Source organism: Zootoca vivipara, chromosome 1 (assembly GCF_963506605.1).
Source record: "Zootoca vivipara chromosome 1, rZooViv1.1, whole genome shotgun sequence".
NCBI classification, from domain to species: Eukaryota; Metazoa; Chordata; class Lepidosauria; order Squamata; family Lacertidae; genus Zootoca; species Zootoca vivipara.
Genome location: NC_083276.1, coordinates 119,835,528 through 119,853,711, shown reverse-complemented (window position 1 = coordinate 119,853,711; position 18,184 = coordinate 119,835,528). Strand labels below are relative to the sequence as shown.

At 43.5% G+C, this 18,184-nt stretch overlaps 1 protein-coding gene across 2 annotated transcripts in view; it reads right to left on the bottom strand.

Moving 5' to 3' along the window:
* The window catches only part of MFSD6 (major facilitator superfamily domain containing 6), a 44,938-nt gene extending 35,573 nt beyond the window's left edge, over positions 1-9,365 (bottom strand). For both annotated transcript variants that reach the window (XR_009558443.1, XM_035136152.2), the window contains exon 1: positions 8,961-9,365. The gene's annotated coding sequence lies outside the window, so the exon portion shown is untranslated. The remainder of the gene's footprint in view (positions 1-8,960) is intronic.
* Between the last annotated feature and the right edge of the window lie 8,819 nt (positions 9,366-18,184).

Genomic DNA, 18,184 nt, shown 5'->3' with positions numbered 1-18,184 from the left:
TATGTTATGGGTTACAGAATATGTTTCGATTAAATAAAAATAAATATTATAATGAATTCTTTTTTACTTTCAACAGTGCTAGGAAGATTTCTATAAATGCTAACCGAACATTTTTATTTTATACAGGAACACCAGGTCAATCTATAGTTTCCCAACCAGAGACTACAATTTCCTTTAAACCCATTTTTGCACAGCTATGTCATGTTTGGACTAATCAGAGTTGTAAGTACAGAAAAACTTCTGTGTGCCAGGTTGCAGAAGCCTGACCTATAATTACATGTTTTTAAAAAAATGAAATTAAAAAAGAACAGAAATAAATCAAAATACAGCAACCATTTTAAAGGAAGCTGAAAAAAGCTACACCATGGCATTCTTGGCTTTGTAGAATATTTGCAAAGACTGCAATCAGATATTAAGTAGTTAACTAACTGTTCAACCGAAAATATTTGACTGGTCAATTGACCAAATAAAATTCCTCCTATAGATTCTCTTAGAAAGCTAAAACTACTGAGAGTTTTGCTCAACTCTTCCAGGAAACCACACGGTTTCCATTTCTTAACATCTACCCCGGTTACCGATGACAGTGTGGTTTTCTACATGCGCTGAAATACAACTCCCTAAACCTCTGAAGGAAATTATGATTTCTCAGACGTTTCTGTAAAGGTAAAGGGGCCCCTGACCATCAGGTCCAGTCATGTCCGACTCTGGGGTTGCGGCGCTCATCTCGCTCTATAGGCTGAGGGAGCCAGCGTTTGTCCGCAGACAGCTTCCAGGTCATGTGGCCAGCATGACAAAGACGCTTCTGGTGAACCAGAGCAGCACACGGAAACGCCGTTTACCTTCCCGCCGGAGCGGTCCCTATTTATCTACTTGCACTTTGATGTGCTTTCGAACTGCTGGGTGGGCAGGAGCTGGGACCGAGCAACGGAAGCTCACCCTGTTGCAGGGATTCGAACCGCCGACCTTCTGATCAGCAAGCTCTAGACTCTGTGGTTCAACCCACAGCGCCACCTGGGTCCCTGTAAAGGGACTTAAAAAAATTAGGGGAATACTGCTGATATTGGATTATCGAAAAACCATTAGAAGCCTTGAGTAGAGACACCCCTGCCTTATTTTAAAGCCATTATACATTTGTGAATGAGCTCTTGCTGCTAAACCTATGTCACTAGTTGCTTAAATAATAAAATAATAATAATAATAATAATAATAATAATAATAAATAACAACAACAACAACAACAACAACAACAACAACAACAACAACAACAACAACAACAACAACATATTTATACTCCGCCCATCTGGCTGGGTTTCCCCAGCCACTCTCGGTGGCTCCCAACAGAATATTAAGAACACAATAAAACATCAAACATTAAAAACTTCCCTAAACCTAAGGTGAATGTCAGATACAGAGAGGGAGTGAGGTTACCGAGTTGTCTTAACGCTGGCTGTGCACACTTCTCTTTGCAATACATGCATTTGCATAACTCTGTGGGTTTTTTCAGTTTTAATGAAAATTCAGGATTTGTAAGGATGAGTCAAGTTTAAGTGCTGGAACAATCTTATTAACTGCAAATACGGTGATACTGAAGTTTCTGATTATATATAGTTGTATTTACTCTGGAGCAAGACCATAGTGAATAAGATGCTGAGTATAGGGCCTCAACCCATCCAGCCTTATGTCACATGATCTTAATACAGCAAAGACCCTTATTAAACAGAGGATTATAGATATAGAGAGACAGAAGGATTTAAGTAAAGTACCTCACTTTCTAATTGAGGAGGAAAGGAGATACTTGGCCCGCCCAGCCAGATATTTATTCCACCTGGAAATACCCTCTCATAGAAGAGCATTCACTTTGGCCCGTAACCGCATGCCTTCAGCAGTTCTCCAAGGGAAGTACAAACGGATCCCCTTATGTGAGAGATGCTGCCTGTGCGGATCAGGAGAAGTGGAATCTATCGGCCATATACTTTTGCGATGCTGCTTCTACATGGAGGTGCGAGGCGAGCTTATCCACACTATACTGGCAGAGCTACCTGGACGCTCGGATAATTTCTATATACAGTGGCTTCTTTCCGACGCTAACTCTAATGTGTCAGCGAAGGTAGCCAAATTCTGTGCTAGAGCCATAAAAATTCGGTCTAATCTAATTAGCAGTGTCCAAATATCTTCAGGACTAGCTAAAGAGGATCCAGTGATATTAACAGCTGTAGTCTACCCCCCTAAGTAGTAACACTACTTTTAATCATTTTCTTTTAAACAATTGTTAAAACTTATACTTATTGCCTATTTTTAGATTGTTATTGTTTTTCTTTTATTGTTTTTATGTACTGCATATTTATGTGTGTGCTGGTCAAGAACCGTAACAATCAATCAATCAATCTATAGTTGTATTTATTTATTTTATTGCACTGTATCAGAAGGTGATTTTTCTTACATTCTAAGTAAAAACCAAACCATAGCTGTCAACTTTTCCCTTTTCTCGCAAGGAATCCTATTCAGCATAAGGGAATTGCCCTTAAAAAGGGGATATCTTGACAGCTAGGAACCAAACCTTGCAGTCACTTTCACCACAGGCAATGGGTGGGGGGCTGGGGAGAGGAGAATGCCCACCATCACCCATCTTCACCCTCGAGATACTAAAGCAGCAATATCTCTTATCTACCCCGATCGCCCTGAAGGTTAGGGCAGGCTGAACCGGGCAACACAAAATCCACAGTCAACAAAGTATGATTTGCCCTTTGAACCTATCGATTCCCAGGTGCCTTCCAGGCTTACAGGTTGCATGCAGATGAGCTCCAACAGAGATCTTAGCCCCACCACCACCAACACACGATACTGTCCCTTGCACCTTTCAGAGCTGCAGACGTCACAGAAACCGAGGAATCCAGATGAACAGCAGCTATGGAAAAACAACAACCCAGAAATGGTGCTGTTTAGCCAGCACACCTGGCCGTAAGCTAACCCACAGATTCTTCTGCAAGAGTAAGCAGTGAAGAAAGAACTAAGCTGAGCAAATGAAACAAGTGTATATTACTAAATGTCAACCAGGCACTGACATCTACTTAATAAAAGGGAGCACGTCTTGCAGTATGTGTAGATATCCGTACGGAAGGAGCAAAAATGGGGACCGGATTTAGGTTTGATGAGGCCCTAAGCTACTGAAGGCAATGGGGCCCTTTATATGTCCAGCTGTCCTTTGTCAACAACAACAAATGGTCGCTGTTTTTTTTTTGTGTTGAATATATGCTACATGGTAATTTGTGGACCTACAGTCGTACCTTGTTTTGCGACTGGGATCCGTTCCTGAGCCCCGGCCGCTAGCTGAAAAGGACGCAGGGCAAAGCGCCGCGTTTGCGCACACGTGTGGAGTAGTTTGCACTTCTGCGCATGCGCAAGTGGCAAACCCGGAAGTAACCCATTCTGGTACTTCCGGGTTTGCCGCAGACATTCGCCGGAATGGACTCTAGATGAGGCGGACGTTCACGGAGGTATTGCTGTAATAGGTATCTACCGTAAAGCCATTTGCACGTGTTGCCATGCAACCAGTCCATGCAGAATGTAGGCACCCTATATATAGAAGTGCGCAAACCAGTGATATTTTAGGGAGCAGGCTAGCAGCTAAAATACTTGCATCATAGGAGCCTACACAACACAAAACACTGTTGCTGTATCTAGGTTTTATTTGTTTTTTTATCTTATATTTTGGAAATGTACATCATTGTTTTTTCTCTTTAAATTTTTTTGGGGAGCCCCAAGAGAGTGTGGCCCTAAGCTAATAGCTTGTTTAGCTTATACGTAAATCCGGCACTGAGCACCACCGACACTTAACAGAACCTATTATTCACATGTACCGGCTGGTCAGTTTTAGACGATCCCTCAAGGGACTTGGAAGCACAACCTCGTTGACTCAAAAGGAAGTCCCTCCAAGCTCCGTGGGGTTTTTCTTCCGAATATCCGTGCTTCAGACTGAAGCCTCGCTCAATGGAAATGATTATACCTTTGCTGCTTACAATGGTAGTGTAGCCTCGCTGAAAGTCAGCACGATCACATCAGCACAAATTATCATTCTTAAAGAACCCGACCTCCACTGGGGCTTAATTCCTAACAAATAAAAGAGTTTAAAAGACAGGTTTATGGGCCGCTCGGCTTTTAGCCTTCCAGAACAACAAATTCCCCATCTGAACTGCCATTACGAACGGTCTGCGTTACAAAAGCACTCCTATTCATTAGCGCAACCATGTGGGTCACTAGCAACATATACAAATCCACAAGTTAAGTGTTTCAATGAAAGCCTACCTTAGCTTTGACTTCTTCGAGCCACCAGTGTCTGAAATTTAGTGATTTGCCCATCGGCCAGTACTGTGACATCTATTATTATTACCTCACAGCCCACCATCTCATCCCCCCATTTGCCTCTGGTCAGTGGGTACAGGTGACTTGTCAAGTTGTAAGCCAACAGCCCCTTAGGCAAGCCTGACCTCCAACTACATGAACCACAAATGAGATGATCAGCAGGGAATAGGATTGCAGCCTGAATAAATGTTGCAGCTTTACTAACTAGATTTCGGAAAAGCATCTCTCTCTCTAAGAAAAGCTTCTCCGTTTTATTCAAAAGGGGGGAAAAACAAGGGTTTAAAAGTGGCACAAGATAATACTTTAACCAGAGACAGGAACTGGAAGATAGAAACTATCCCTGGGGACAAATGCGACATATGTCACACCGGGTTGGATATATTTTACTATATTGCTGCTAGATTGTTTTCGCAGCCTACCTAGGCTTCGCATGGGATTTTTACAGCATTGGTGTGAAATTAAAGTGAGAAACTTCTGGGAACTCGCAGGTGGGACTAGGTTATTTTCTTAACCACCAGTTTTCATCCTAAGGAAATGCTTCGAGCTAAATCAAGATAAGAAAAGAGCTCTTCCCTCCCCATTAGGAAATTCCTAGACGTTACAACACAGCCAATGGCGCTGCCTCTAGCATGACTGGATGGAACAATTATGCATGCAAACCTGCCAAGGGTTGAAGAGAAAGCTTGAGGGAAATTTCCCACCCTAAACAACAACATATAACATAATCCTAGCAAAAAGGCTCATATTATGAAGGGGTGCGAAAGAGGTAGATCAGAATTAAAAGCATCCATTTTTAAACCATTTAAAGGTCCAATTTAAACCAGCATTCGGTTTCCAACAGTGACCAACCAGTGTCACAAGCCAGCCAGCAGAATATCACACTGATCAAGTTGGAGTTAACTTTATTAGCAAGAACATGATCTGCACAGACTGGGTGGAGTGTCATGCCTAATGAGCACAGCAGTTCATCTCCAACAGGTCTTGCCCCCATGAAGCAGTTGCTGAGAATGAAAGTCCCCGCCTACCCACAACCGTCTAAATTCCCTCCTCTCCGGAGCTTTTCCCCAAGCAATCCGAGACTGTGCCGGCATGTAGCCAACCTCTTCTCCACTCTTTTCATGCCTTTTCTGGTTCTGGGAGATCACAGGGAAGGGAGACACCCGTGAGTCTTCACCAGCCTGACTCATCTCTGCTTCTTGGCCTCTCTCCTCCCACTTCAGCTTCTGCCTCCGATTCTGGACTTCTCTTTGCCACAAACTCTCATTAAGCCTTGTTACCTCTTCAGCTTCCAATACCCCCTCCCATTCTTCTCCCACTTATCACATTATCGTCCCACCACCACATCCTGGGCTGTTAGGAAACAACGCCCTGTTTCCCTCACAGAGCTACAATTCCCTGTGAAGAGGGGCCGGTTGTTAAACTGCAGTGATGTGAATGGAACAGCACTCTCCTAACAACTCACAGCACTCCTAAAAAAAACCTACATCTCCCAGAATTCTTTTGGGGGAAGGCCAGAACTTCATCAGAACATTTTAACTAAATGGTCCAGACAGTGTTAGAAACTGAGATACCGTACGAAAGCTAGGAGCCAAATGGCACCTTAAACCTAGTTTATGGGCGCAACAGCGGAATGCCTAGGCGCACATTTTTAACGGTAAATAACAAAAATACAAAGCTGAAAATGAATGAACTTCAGCCAAACTATTATGGTCATTTTTCAAATGGTCTAGTCCTTCCCCTGCCCCCCCACCCCCTTCAATATTCTTAAGAGGGTCTCTTCTCCAGTCAACAGAGTAGCTAGAAGTGGGGAGGCAGAAAAAGGTCCTCTTCTCCTTCCACTCTGAAGTTTTAATCTGAAACTGCTCACACTAATGAGATACCCTGTTGCAAAAGGCAACCAGAACAATGGGAGTTTTGAACACTGGGTGCAGATGTGGCCTTAGCCTTCAGCAATCTAGGATGGGTGGTAGCTACTTTGGGAATAATATTTGGTGGGAAAACTGTCCACCGTTCTCCTTCAAAACTTTAGGCTACAGGTGGGGGATCTGTGGCTCTCTAGATATACTGTAGCTAGGATTCCAGTTTTCTAGTGTTGTCTGTCCCCGGCGCTTGCTTGGGCCACATCCCATAACTGCAATCCAACAACAGGTAGGTAGCCGTGTTGGTCTGAGTCGAAACAAAATAAAAAAATTCCTTCAGTAGCACCTTAAAGACCAACTAAGTTTTTATTTTGGTATGAGCTTTCGTGTGCATGCACACTTCATCAGATACACTGAAACAGAAGTCACATACATAAGGGTCTGGTGACTTCTGTTTCGTATCTGATGAAGTGTGCATGCACACGAAAGCTCATACAGTACCAAAATAAAAACTTAGTTGGTCTTTAAGTTGCTACTGAAGGAATTTTTTTATTTTGCAATCCAACAGGTATTGACAAAGAGATTCTCAGTCTCCAGCCTCTCTCCTTCGAGGAAAAAAACACCATTAATAATAATAATAATAATAATAATAATAATAATTTATTATTTATACCCCGCCCATCCGTCTGGGTCTCCCCAGCCACTCTGGGTAGCTTCCAATAGAGATTAAATACATATTAAAAACTTCCCTAAACAGGGCTGCCTTCATTTGGCAAACATCCGGACTGAAATGCTAATTCAATGAAGTTGGAACCACAACACTCACAAATGTGAACTAACGCGGCCAGTTTGGTCAGTCTTCCTAGTCATTTTTTTTTAAAATGTTAATTAAAAGAGATACATCCTCCTTTCAGCCTCACCTGCTTGTTTTTAAAACGCTCACAAATGACTCTAACCTATTGACTTCCGATTCCCTGCTGAGGGGCAGGGGGAAAGCCATTCAGCTTGCTAAAAATAAAACTCATTAGGGCCGACCTATTTGAACGTTGCGGCAATTAAAAAATGCTACAGTGACTATTATGCAGCTGAAATAAAACCAAGGTGGGTGGGTGCAATAGTGAGAATGCAGACAAAGTCCCAGGAACGGATTTTACCTTTGTGCACAAAAGCCCTCCGATATTTTAGCTGCTTTTACAAGCAACAACACCAATTTTGCAAATGACACCAGTAACAGCAAGGATGACAGAGAGAGATGTTGTTTCCTTTTAGCAAATGCAAGCGCACGATTGGCTGCCTCTCTCTAACTAGCCCTCTCTTCCCATGTTAACCGCCCAGTTGCTTTTGCAACGTTTTCTCTTTCCACTGGCAATTAGATTTGCGGAAGTCCCCTGCCGGAGAACGCCAGCAGCTCCCTGGCACATCACAAAAACAAACAGGAGTCGGGTTTATTAACAGCCCCGCCGTCCCTCAAACATCCAGAGGACCTGGTGGAGCGGTGGGAAATTATGCCCGTCTGATCCTTGTCTTGTTAAATAATTTAATTTTGGTACTCATTTAATGTTTTGTTTTTTTAATTCTCCCTCTGCACTTAAAACTTAAAGCACCTAAAACAGAAGCAGAGGGCCAAGGATGACAGCAGCAGGAGCAATAAGCCAGAATTCAGGCACATGGAGCTTGCATTGTCATTATTATTATTTATTACATTTGCATACCGCCCTTCATCCAAAGATCACAGGGCGGTTCACAACGGAAAATGACAAAATGAGAACACAAATTGTATGTAGAGCGTAACACCAGGACTGTACACACTTGACACTTGACCTGGAGGCAGGTCCCACAGAACTCGGATGAGGTTTCCTTCCAAGGATACAGTGGGCAGGCTTGATCTATTGAAACGGATCAAATATTTTAGGGGGGGGGGACAAAGACCCCTCAGGCCTTAGGGCTTGGCTCCTATGCACCCATCTTCCTTCCAAACCACAGGAGCCAACTCCAGGGGGCTGTGGGTGCTTCACCACGACAATATATTTGTGGGGACTGGGACCCTCCCAAAAAAGTCAATGGGCAAAGTTGCAGGCACCCACAATCTTTGGCATGGGGTGGCACCTATGTTCCAAACCCACAGAAGGAGCTCACCCTGAATATGCAGGAGAAGCGACTTTGAGGAGATATGGAAGGTGTTTGTAGAATTTTGTACTGTTAAAACAGAAAGGGGTCAAACCATCGCAAGAGGTGTTGAAATTTTGGGAGGTTGGAAAGCTCCAATGGAATGGTCTCTCAGGGGTGGGCGTGCACATTTTTATTCTTATTTATTATTGCTTTGTCAAAATAACGAAACAAAACAAAAAGGAGCCCATCCTAGAATTTGCCAGGAGTCCCTTATTGGAAGGTATGGCCTCCCCAGATTACTATTTCTCTTTCACAGGAGGGAGAGAGAGAGAAACATTCAGGTTCCTCGACGCCACGCCTCTGCCGTTCTAATAATAATAATAATAATAATAATAATAATAATAATAATAATAATAATAATAATAATAATAATAATAATAGCACCAGCAGCAAGCCAGCCCTGGCAGCAGCGGGGGAGCAGCTCCACCCACCCCCCGGCAGCCCTTCCCTCAGCCTTTTGTTCCTTCTCCGCAAGGCGCGAGGGCAGCGCGCGCCTCTCCGCGCTCGCCTTCGCCTTCCCCGGGGAAGAGGAGGCGCAGAGGCGGGGAGCAGCGCGCGGAGGCAGAGACTCACCTCGTCTCCGCGAGGGGGGCGCTAGGCTCGCGCGGGGAGGCGCCGGCCGCGACTGCAGCTGGGGGTTGGGGTTGGGGCGGCGGCCCTGGCGTCTGTGCCTCGAGTGCTGCTGTTGCTGGACGGCGGCGACGGATGGCGAGCGTGGCGCACCATCTCTTGCTCGCCCCGGCGCGTCTGGCTGGCTGCCTGCCCCCGGTCGCGCCCCAGCACACCGGCGCCCTGCAGGGCCCGCCTCCCCGGGCTGCTGCACGCTGGTGCTGGAGGAGGAGGAGGAGGAGGACGCTTCGCTGGCCGCCGGAGCACCGCCTCGTCCGCCAGTCTCTCGGGGGACCCGCCGGGGAGGAAAAGGCAGGACCCAGGCGCGCCAGGTGCAGCCCAGCAGCGCTCCGCCTTCGCCGCGCCTCTTCCTTGCGCAGCTTTTCCTCCTCCTGCCGCTGTTCCTTACCTTCTTCTAGCGACTCCTTCTTCTTCTTCTTTGCCTTTTCCGGGTATTTATAATATTTTTTCATTCGTCCTATTTCACGCCCAAGGCCTTATTTAAAGGCACCACATCTCCACACTGTGGTTTATAAAGCTTTGCTTGTTGTCATTATTGACGACATAGTCCGACTTGGCAGGTAACGCAGAGGAGAGAAAGCGGTACTGATGGGTGTTTGCATCCCTTCAGATAGGTAAAAAAGCTATGCTTTCTTTCTAAAGGTGTTGTGGAATACTGGACTTAAAAAAAAGCATTTTTTAAAAAACATCTTTATTGAAAGTTCAAAAAGTACATAATTATATGTGCACTAAGCATGGTGAGATGTAAATGAAAGAAAAGGAGAAACAGAAACCATTTTTTTTAAAAAAATACAAACTTAGAGGTTTGTGGAATTACAAAAGCTGCAAGGCCTCAAAAAGACAATAACGTGAGTTTTTCCATGGAAAGCATTCCATAACTGGGGGGCCACCACTAAGGAGGATCTCTAGTGGCAACACATCTCAGATACATTAGTCCCTCCCCACCGAAGGTCTTAATGTGTGGAGACAGATGGTTCTTTGAGTATCCTAACCTGATCTAAACCATGAGTAGAATCATAGAATTGTAGACTTGGAAGGGTTCCCAGGGGTCATCTAGTCCAACCCCCTGCAATGCAAGAATCTCAACACATGGTAATTTAAATGTTTTTTTTTCTTTTTAAGTTTTAAGCATTGGACCGAGAAAAGGACTGGGAGTTGTTGGTATAGTACAGAGGTAACATGTTTAAAACACAGAGCCCCTCAGTTAATCTAACAGTTGTGTTCTGTAGTAAATGGAAGTTTCTGAACTGTTTTCAAAGGCAGCCCCACAACAGTGCACTAGAGTAGTCCAAGCTGCACATGGTGTGTGTGTGAGAGAGCATGTTGGAGAGGTAATGACAGTTGGCTGGTAATTAGAAGCATAAGGTGCCCGAGTGGTATCATTAAGTGAGGAAAAAATCCAGGTACTGTACATAGCTTCCAGCTTCTGTTTACTGAATGTTTGCATTCAAGGCTTCTGGTAACAAAAAAAAATGAATCAAGTCACACCTGCCCCCAAGCTGCAGATCTATTCCTTCAAGGGACATGTAGCCCTATGTAGCGTAGAATGAACACCATGTGCGAGGACAGACGAACCACCCACCCAGAATATATCAGTCTTGATTGGATACAGCTTCAGGTTACTGGCTCTCATCCAGACTACAGCCTGCCCATTTCCTTGTGCCTGGAATCGTGAAAGCAGGTGGCATGGAGGAATGTTTGGGTCCTCAATTTTATTCCATTATTATTATTATTATTATTATTATTATTTATTCCCTCCACTTTTGAGCCATTTTAGGCGAACTGATGTTCATGACCATAGGGTTTTTGTTTTTTAAAACAATTTTTTATTAATTTTTCTGTTTAAAATATCAATGACTTCTCTTCTTTTTCCATGGTTCATTTTGCATGGCATAAATCCCTGCATATTTTACATAAACTAAAGCGTTCAGTATTCCATTATTACTTCCATCAAAACTTATTTACACTGTTGAAACTATCTTAATGCTGCCAACGTTTTCGAGTGTACACAATTCCCCCCATATATTCAATAAACATTTTCCAATCTTCTTTAAACGTATGTTGTTCTTGTTCTCTTATTCTATAAATTAGATCCACAAGCTGCTGTGGTCTAAACCACTGAGCCTCTTGGGTTTGCCGATCCGATGGTCGGCAGTTCAAAGCCCCACAACGGGGTGAGCTCCTGTTGCTCTGTCCCAGCTCCTGCCTATCTAGCAGTTCAAATGCATACCAGTGCAAGTAGATAAATAGGTACTGTTCTGGCGGGAAGGTATATGGTGTTTTACCTATTCCATCAGTTTAAGTTGCCATTCTTCTTTGGTCGGGACCTCACTTGTTTAACATTTTTGGGCTAACAAAACACGGGCCGCCGTAGTGGCATACATAAATAAACTTTTTTGACACCTTTGAATTTCCATCTGAATTACCGTAATCCCAACAAAAAGGACTCTGTTTTTTTGTTTTGTTTTTTTGGAAATGTGCTTTTAAACGTTTTTTTTTTCAATTTGTTATGAATAACCTTAGAGTTTCTCCCTGCATTTCCCCCTGCTCCTCATTCTATACTAATAAAAAGTGTTTTTTCAGTCTCATTTGTTCTTACTTCAATGAACCAGCAGTGAACTACTGGTTTGGGAAGATGCATGTGCACAATGTTGACCACAATCCATATCTATCCTGTTGTTTCTTAGGAGGAAATACTACATTTTTCTGCATTTCCCCCGAAACCAGCTCAGCTTTGATCTAAATTGAGAAAATATAGACCCATCTGCATTTTGCTTCTCACAAGTCCTTCTGTGGATAACATGTTTTTAAAAGTTATGCTACAAAAATAATATAATGTTTTTTAGTTTCCTTTTTACAGTGCTTCAAGGCTATTGCTATTTGGGGGTGGGATTCAGCTCTGCACACAGGCAAATTCAAGTTGCGCAATTAAAACCAATTTGGAGCTCTTTCACAACAACAACAACCCCCACCCAATTCACCCCAGACTTTTACAATAAGAAAAGTGACAGGAAAATGCACTGGAACGTGCAATATAACAATTGCTTAATGCAATGTTTATCTACTTGCACTGGTGTGCTTTCAAACTGCTAGGTTGGCAGAAGCTGGGACAGAGCCATGGGAGCTCACCCCGTTGCGCGGATTCAAACCGCTGATCTTCCGATCGGCAAGCCCAAGAGACTCGGGTTTAGACCACAGCGCCCCCCCCCATGTCTCGGGAGTAGCCATGTGTACTGTACACATGTACGCCGGAAGATAAAACGTATCATAACTTGCTTTTTCTCCCACTGTAATCTCAGCCCATGGGCACTCAGACACCATCTTCTCAGTCCATTGGTGGAAGAAGTTGCAAAACATAGCACAATATACAGAGGGGTACCAGTTGGTCCTTAAAGATACCACTAGACTGACACTCTCTTTCTCTCTCTTTTCTGCTACAGACTAGCTCAGGCATCCCCAAACTGCGGCCCTCCAGATGTTTTGGCCTACAACTCCCACGATCCCTAGCTAACAGAACCAGTGGTCAGGGATGATGGGAATTGTAGTCCAAAACATTTGGAGGGCCGAAGTTTGGGGTTGCCTGGACTAGCTCTTCTGGAATTTGTATCTGAGGCAGGGCAGAGTTCGCTCTATTTGTGTAGCAAGGGAGAGACACCCACCCTTACTAAATAAACGTTGGGAGTGCCCTGGTTGCCAAGGAAGGGCGGTTGCTGGTTCCTTGCCTACGATGTTGGGTGGTGCTGTGAGAAGCATAAAATAAGCTTTGTTTTCCTGGATAGGAAGTGGCTTTGTAATACTGGGTGGTACGTCAAATGAAAGTGTGCTACACAACTGTGGGTTGTACTCACAGAGCATCAGCTGCCAATTGTGGTGCTCACATAGAAGCCCATATGTCCCGTGAGGTGGACAATACAATTGTTAATTCCTCCACTTGAAGCTGAAATATATCTATCCTTTGTAAATGTGAGGAGATGGCTCTGCAACAAGGATGGCGGGGGCGGCGGATTGTAGTAGTCAAGGTGATTGCATTCTGTAAATCTTCAAACGCTTCAAATGTTAATGAAATATGAAGGCCAGTTGGTTTTTTTTTTAAAATAAAGAACTGGGTTGTACCAAACTCAGATGATTAAACCCCACATAAAGGTATCATTTTGCCCATTGTAAATGTTATGTATTCAGTGGTCTCTGTTTGCCTGAGCTTGAGTCTGGACCAAGGAATCTGAGCTCCTGTGTTCTGATTCGATACATGATGTCCAGTCACAGAACATTTCAGGATTTGGGCCTCTGCCATTGGCCCTTAAACTCTGAGTCATGAGTCGCAGCTTGGAAGTTTAGAGAGCCAATCACGTTGGAAGTGGGAGGGGCCCAGGCCTTCAGAAACTTATATAAGCAGTTGCTTTGCCCCTGTTGTCCAGTTGTGTTAGTTCAATAAAGGTTCTTGGTGTTATCACTGGGTCTTGCCTCATGGGAACCCACCTACACTTCAGTAAACATATTTTTATCATACAGACAGGGGACTTAGCTGCGTAGATGTCATACATGTAAAGCACATTGCTTTCCCCAAAGAATCATGGGAACTGTAGTTTACAGAGCTATACAGAGCTAGAGAATTCCATACCACTCTTAAACTACAGTTCCCATGGTTTGGGGCCAGGAGGATGTGGTTTGAATGTGCTTTAAATGTATGGTGTGTGTGTGTGTATACAGGCATAATTCCACTCCTGGGTTTTCTTGCTGCAATCCCTCTTTGCCATTTCTCTAGTTGCTCTTACCAGCTCATATAACTACTCCTGTTTCCATGCAAGAGAGGCTCAGGAGGAAGGCTGTGGAAAGGTGGCCAGGGGTCAGAGCTGGTGTGTGTTGGCAGAACTGGGTAGGAGACTGCTCCACTTCATTTACCGTAGCTCAAATCAGTCCTGTTCATTACTCATGCCACTGGCATTAAATTAGCAGGTGGCACTGTGGTCCAAACCACTGAGCCTCTTGGGCTTGCCAATCAGAAGGTCAGCTATTTGAATCCCCCAATGGGGTTAGCACCCATTGCTCTGTCCCAGCTCCTGCAAACCTAGCAGTTCTGGTGTTTAGTTCTCTCTGACTCAGCTTCCAAGAACTACTGTTCTCCCCAAAAAGCTGTTGGGGTGGGGCTAAAAGCAGCAGTTTCAGGGGAGCTATTCCAGCAGGGAAAGAGTTAAAGAGCTGCAACCCCACCCTCCAGTATTCCAACTTATCCTCTGTTATAGCAGGTTGCTTTTTTTGCAAAGCCACGAAATCTGTCACAGATTGCTAAGGCTGCACATAGTTTGGTCCTTAGAGAAGTCTGAAATTCAGGTTCGATCCTCGTATGAGACAGCTGCATATTCCTGCATTGCAGGGTTTTGCACTACAGGGTCCACAGGGTCCGTTCCACCTCTACAATTCTGTATGATATAAACTTGTAGATTTGGGCTCATAACACAAGCTTTCTGGTGTCAAAAGCAGAAAATGCCTTTTGAAATATTAATTTGCTCTTATTGATTACATCTTTAATGGATGTCCCGGTTTATAATTATAGAAGCAAACTGAGAGTTGCCATGAACCCAGGATTATGACATCAATGAATGACTCAGTGCAATCCAGTGCATGGATCCTCAATAAGTCATTCCCATTGAGTTTAACGATGAGGCTTACTTCCCGGTAAGTGGAGGAGGTGGGACTGCAGCCTCAGTTACAGCAAAATTTCACTGGTTAAAATCTAAAACTTAAATGTTTTAACTGTTAGGTTTGCCTGCCACCTACCCCCCCCCCGGCAGGGCTCCTGTGCTATTAAAAAAAAGAATCATTTGTCATTTATTTATTTTTGTAATCAGGAGTGATTTTCCCATTGAATTTATCCAGGATCTAGGAACATAGATGAGTGCCTGGTGCATAGCTGCCAAGTTTTCCCTTTTCTCGCGAGGAAGCCTATTCAGCATAAGGGAAAATCCCTTAAAATAAGGGATAACTTGGCAGCTATGGCCTGGTGTAAGTGAAATTTAGTAATATGGGTGGAACTTTGAAAAGGGGACGAATTTGTCAACTACCAGGGCATATGATTAAATAATAATAATAATAATAATAATAATAATAATAATAAATGTATTTATATCCTGCCCTCCCCGGCCAGAACCAGGCTCAGGAATACATCTCTTTCAAATATTTTAAAGGAAATCGTATTGTAAAGGAGACATTGTGACAAACAGAATTCTGCAAGCTAACAGGACTCAAACAACAAATTCTTTTGAAACCCAGATTAAGGAGGAGTATTATAAGGGCATATGGGTTATTACTAACATTAAATCAGAAATAACATAAATTTATGGGGCAGTGGAATAAGGACAATTTTGGTACAATATTTGTTTCACATTTTATAAAAAATGTGAATGTAAAGATTGCGTTTAATCCCATAGAGCAGTGGTTCCCAACAGGTGGTCCGGGGACCCCCAGGGGTCCGCGAGCTATGCCAGAGGGGTCCTCAAGATCCTATTAGAATAAAAAATATATTAACTATATTTCGTATGAAAACAGATTTTTTGTTTTGGCCGCTTCCTGCATGAGCAGAGTCTAGCGCAAAACTAGAATTAGATAGAGGCAGTAGTTCTGCTGTATGCCGCAAGGACTACAAGAAACTTGGAGATGAGGCAATGAAAAAGATCCTTCCATTTGCAACCACATATCGGTGTGAGCAAGCATTTTCTTCCATGTGTTTCATGAAAAACAAATATAGGAATCGGCTCGACATGCGGTCGGATTTCAGAGTGAAAGTTTCAAGTTTGGAACCTAATATTTCAGAAACAATGGACTCAAAGGACAGATTTAACTCATCTCATTAAGAACTGAAAATTAAAACTAACTGTATACTGATGGAGTACTCTGTTGTAACTGTAAAAAACGTATAAATATAAAATATAAAAAGACTCTTAATTTGGCTCTCACTTTTTAATTTTAGGATTAGGAATTAATGGGGGTCCTTGTCACAATAGCGGCTCGATGAGGGGTCCTCGAGAAAATTTTGTTGGGAACCCCTGCCATAGAGGATAAAAACAGATGAATTGCTGGAAAGCTGTTAAAAGGCACAGCAATTCAGCAAAGAAAAGGTTGGCAACCCTGTTTTTAAGTTGCAGCTTCATTTTATGGCACCTGTTTCCCTAACCATTTCAGCAATTGTGCTAATCCTAGATACCATCAGAAAAGATCCTATTTCCAGAATACAATGCAACTTTAGAACCTGCCTAGCTAGTTACTTGAAAACGCTCCAGACAGACAAAATGTAAACAAGGCAGAAACAGGCTATTTTTGGTGAAGTGTGTTTTTCCCCCTGACCTAACTTTTTAAATTAGGTTGGTGAATTATAGCTAGAGGGTGGGCTTTGTTCCTACAAAAAAACACATTTGACTCTCAGTGGGAAGGAAACAGGACTACGTCCTTTGACATAATTTCAGTGCCTATACAGCCGTACCTTGGTTGATGAACGCCTTGCTACTCAAACGTTTTGGCTCCCGAATACCGCAAACCCAGAAGTGAGTGTTCCGGTTTGCAAACATTCTTTGGAACCCGAACGTTTGACACCACTTCCGCAGCTTCCGATTGGTTGCAGGAGCTTCCTGCAGCCAATCGGAAGCCGTGCCTTGGTTTGCAAACGTTTTGGAAGACGAACAGACTTCTGGAATGGATTCTGTTTGACTTCCGAGGTACTACTGTATATTGTAAACCACCCTAATCTCTGAGCGCTGTGAGATTCCAGGGGTCCTGGACGCTTACCTAGGGTTTTTTTTCCTTTTGGAAATGACGCACAGCAGAGACTGTGGTGTCTTTATGATACATGGTTTATTTACACATATACACCACCTAAGCCTACAGTGGAGGGGTTCACAGCATTAACATCTCAAAAGGGTCTTGTTTCTCCCATAGATGCAGCCTTGGATTCAGACAGAAATCAAACATTGTGCTCTTCCTCTCCAGCTTTCAGCCCGTAGCTTTTCCTCTAGGTCAGTGTTTCCCAACCTTGTGCCTCCAGATGTTTTGAGACTACAATTCCCATCATCCCTAGCTAGCAAGACCAGTGGTCAGGAATGATGGGAATTGTAGTCCGAAAACAGCTGGAGGCACAAGGTTGGGAAACACTGCTCTAGGTCACATTACAACCAACTCTCAATTTTGGCTTTGTCCTATCGAAAAGAGAGGAAGGACGAGCCCCACCCATTCGCTATCTGGTACAGAGTCCCCCTTCCTCATAATGTTGTTGTTCTTTGAGGATCTGTAGTGGAATTTTCCACACCACTGGTAGATTTTAATTCCTTTGGCCTCATTCTGTTGTTTCGCTGTTCACACCCGTCGGCAGATTATGATGGGGTGCAGCCATAGTTCATTGAATCCGCCCCACATAACTAGTTCTGTTTGCTGAGCATGCACATTGCCGAGCGTTCCATATACTTTCCCCCACTTCTTCTGCTTTTCTTCCATTAAATAAATAAATAAAAATAGTCACCCACCAAGACCGCCGTAGCCAATCTTCCCCTCCAGCTTTCCAACTGAACTCCCTTTCTTAATCACATTTGGCCTTGCAAATTGTACAATGAAGACTTCCTCTAACTTTGCCCCCGTAACATAGGGTTGCCATATTTCAAAAAGCGGAAATCCAGACACAAAAGTTGTTGAGCTCTTTTTACAAAAACTCCAAAAAATGGAAGTTTTTGACCTATTTTTAAGGAAATTCAGTGAAAAATCAACACTTCCAACACGGGTTGCCATACGTCTTGAGTTTTCCCAGAAATTTTTCCTGATTTTCGGAAATTCCACCTGGAATTTCCGAATTTCAATGGCTGAATCCCGAATATGTCCAGGAAAACCCAGATGTATAGCAGCTCTACCAGTGGCAACTGGTAGAGGGATTTATGGAACACTACAAACCCAGAAATAAGTGTTCTGGTTTGCGAACTTTCTTTGGAAGCTGAATGGGCTCCGTTTCGAGTGTTACGCTTATGATTTGAGTGTTACGCTGACTGAGTGTTACGCTTAGGTGTGTCTCTTTTTGCGATTTATTTTGCGTTTTTGTTTTTGTGGTTCTTTTTGTTTTTGTGACTGTGTGGAACCCAGTTCAGCTACTGATTGATTGATTGTGTGACTGCAGCACATTGTTTATTGCTTTCATT